A 3,738-nucleotide genomic window follows, 5' to 3' on the forward strand; every position below is an offset into this window, starting at 1 on the left:
TGCTGAAGTGATGGTCTCCTGTGGCATTTGGTGCTCCCTTCTGTCCAGCCACGGTCACACCATGTGACTCCCCAGCCCAGTGCACTCTCCAGCCATAGCGTCCACCTTCCTCAACAAAGCGTGCAAGCCCCACTCATTTATTAACACAGGAGGAGGTGGGATGCCACAGCCAGGAGTGGCAGGCGAGCTTCTAGCTCTGGAGTCTGGCTCCAGACCTGTGGTCTCTGCCACTGTAATATCTGGCTCTTCCGCAGCTTCTGGGTCCCTCTCCAAGTTCCCTGATCCCAACCTGGACAGTGGGAGATAGGAAAGAGTTCTTCCCTCCCTCCCTCCTTTCTTTCTTTCTCTCTCTCTCTCTCTTTTATTTGCCAAAGGGTGCAGTCACGAGCCAGAGAGAAAAGGAGAGGGAAAGAGCACCCCCTGCAGGGGATGGTCACGCTGCAATCCTTTCTCCAGCTCTGTTTCCTTTTGGAATTTTGGGCGCACATGGCCATGCTCCTGGCGTGTTTTTCAAGCCACCAGATCTGGGACACGACCCACACAGTCAGCTATGTGAGTTCCAGCTGCCTTAACCACTATGCCACCAGCATGCCCGGGAAGAAACTTGAACTCAGCGGCTTAGGGAGTCACTTTCCAGGGACATGGTCCTGGTGGCACTACCCGTGACTGCTCTAGGCCTCATGTTTTCCATCTGTAAAACAGAGACCACGATAACACTGCTGCAAAGTCCAGAATGCAGGAGCTTCTGCCGCCGGCAACGGGCCCTCCCTGGGCACCACGTGTTCCCAGCGCCAGTGGTGCCAGGCTCTGCGGGAATCAGGGATGCCTCAGCAGGCATCCAAAGGTTTGGCCCAGCGGTGGTGGTGCAGGTGCTGGGACGCCGCCGCCTGTTGCGGGAGCATGAGGGAGCCAGGGGTTCCGATCCCAGTTGGCCTGAGCACACGGTACTCCACGACCTCGACTGGCTGAAGGGCGAGGGGGTCACAGCACGATAGGACCCTGTCAAGGGTACTCGTGTGTGGGCGTCTCTCTCATGAGAGAAAAAATACACTGGGGGGGGGGGAATAGAGAGGCCAAAGGTTTACAGGCCGAGGACAATAGGAGAGGTGGGAAGCGGGCAAACTGGAGAGTCCACGCCCTTTGGAAGGAGGGGGACAGCCAGAAATAGAGAGGAGCCCAGAGTTTCCAGAGAACCGGAATCTGGACCCGTATCTGAAGCCTCCAGAGTTTTAAATGTTGGCAACTAAACCAAATTGCAAAAACAAAACACCAGACGTGTGGGCCAAACGAAACACGACAGTGGGCCTCTTTCCTCTCGCTATTTTAGCAAGCCCTAGTACTGGGTTTGGCTCTGTGGTTCTCTAGGCCCCTTTTGCTCAGTTGCAAACTCTGGCCTGGGAATCCAGTCTCAACCCCTAGGTGTTCCCATCTCACCCTGTTGTAGGATTCGTCCTCCTTTCCTCCCTTTCCTCATCTCGGAGTCCTTTAGGCTCAGATACACTCCCTCCAGGAAGCCTTCCTTAATTTGTCCTCAAATGGTTCTCCTTGACCACCAACAGCATTTTTACTTTAATTAAAACAAAAAACCAAGGGCCAGCAGGTGGCATGGTGGTTAAGGTGCTGGACTCCCACATGGCTGACCACAGTTCAAGTCCTAGACCTGGCAGCTTGCTTTCTCACTTTCCCTTTCTCTCTCTTTGGTCAAATTAAAACAGGATAATAGCAAATGAAATTAAATAAATAATTAATTATTTAGAAACAAACCAAAAAACAAACAGGCTGGCCTCAGTGGCACAGTGGTACGTGACACTTGTGATGCTGAAGCCACATGGGAAGGTCCCCGGTTTGCGTCTAGAGGTCTCCCTGTACACGCTGGACTTGCGTACAGGCTGGTGATCCTGGCCGGCTGGGGCTGGAAGGTGGACTGTGGAATGAAGGCCCTGCTGGGGGATGCTTGTCTCTCTCTCTCTCTCCTGCCTCTCCTTCTTATAGAAGAAATAAACTTGAGAAAAGGGAACAAAAGGGGCCAGCAAGTAGCATGGTGGTTAAGGCACTGGATTCCCATATGGCCAACTGTGGTTTGAATCCCAGACCTGGTGGCTTGGGAAAAAAGAGGCAAAAGAAAGAAGAAGAAGAAGAAAGGGAAAAAGAAGAAAAAAAACCCCACAAACCTCCTTATATTGTAATTTCAGGGGACTTTAGTAAACCTAAGGGCAGACTGAGGTCTTCTCCCCTCTTCACTCGGCCCAGACTCAGGCTCACAGCTCGAGTCTGTTGACAGCAGAGGCAGGTGAATACGCAGGTCACTAAGTGCACTCCATCCCAGCCCTGGCCCATCTGTCCTGAGCTCAGGGCAGAGCCTCGTGGGTCAGGGCTTCACAGCCCTGGCTGTGCACTGGGATCCCCTGGGAGAGGTTTCCAACACGACCCCCACGCCACGTTGCCCTCTGGCAAGTGTAGGAGGCTTGGGCATCTGTCACCTCATGACTCTCAGGGTGACCATGATGGAGAATCTGAGTCTCGAGAGTGGGAAGACCCCCCTTAGGAGGCTGTGGCCTCTGCTGTGGCCAGCCTGGGGCCCCAGGTCAGGAAGGGGAGGTAAAGCCCCCTCTCCAGACATAGAACTTAGTGTACATGGCATGTGTCAGGCCCGGGGACGTACCAGACTTTCCACCCCTGTCCCCTGCATCCGGGCAACTTCCAAATTCTTTCATCCCCAGAAACAGCGTGGGAAAGGGGTCCCCTCATTGCCATGACAACTAAACTCTGCAGCTGAGGCCACCCTAGCTCAGCCAGTCAGTGCCATGGTGGGAGGAAAGGGGGGGGTGAATGACTAAGGCCGGAAATGGAGGTGAGTCACCGAAGGCCTGCTTTGTCCAGAGTTTTCTGCAAACAGGCCACTAAGACAGGTGGCCCGAATGCCTGACTGGCCCCTCAATGGGGCAGGTTTTCACAGAGGGGCCGCCACCACTGGCCTTTGCCCCAGCTCCCCAGAAACCTGTGGGGGGAAGGAGTGGCTTTCGAGGCTGCCCACCCAGTGAGCACTGGCCTCTGGACCACATGCGCAATAGGAGAGCACATTTTAAATGTTGGCAACTAAACCAAATTGCAAAAACAAAACACCAGACGTGTGGGCCAAACGAAACACGACAGTGGGCCTCTTTCCTCTCGCTATTTTAGCAAGCCCTAGTACTGGGTTTGGCTCTGTGGTTCTCTAGGCCCCTTTTGCTCAGTTGCAAACTCTGGCCTGGGAATCCAGTCTCAACCCCTAGGTGTTCCCATCTCACCCTGTTGTAGGATTCGTCCTCCTTTCCTCCCTTTCCTCATCTCGGAGTCCTTTAGGCTCAGATACACTCCCTCCAGGAAGCCTTCCTTAATTTGTCCTCAAATGGTTCTCCTTGACCACCAACAGCATTTTTACTTTAATTAAAACAAAAAACCAAGGGCCAGCAGGTGGCATGGTGGTTAAGGTGCTGGACTCCCACATGGCTGACCACAGTTCAAGTCCTAGACCTGGCAGCTTGCTTTCTCACTTTCCCTTTCTCTCTCTTTGGTCAAATTAAAACAGGATAATAGCAAATGAAATTAAATAAATAATTAATTATTTAGAAACAAACCAAAAAACAAACAGGCTGGCCTCAGTGGCACAGTGGTACGTGACACTTGTGATGCTGAAGCCACATGGGAAGGTCCCCGGTTTGCGTCTAGAGGTCTCCCTGTACACCCTGGACTTGCGTA

This window comes from Tupaia chinensis, unplaced genomic scaffold, assembly GCF_000334495.1.
Source record: "Tupaia chinensis unplaced genomic scaffold, TupChi_1.0 Scaffold148004_1, whole genome shotgun sequence".
In the NCBI taxonomy this organism is placed as follows: domain Eukaryota; kingdom Metazoa; phylum Chordata; class Mammalia; order Scandentia; family Tupaiidae; genus Tupaia; species Tupaia belangeri.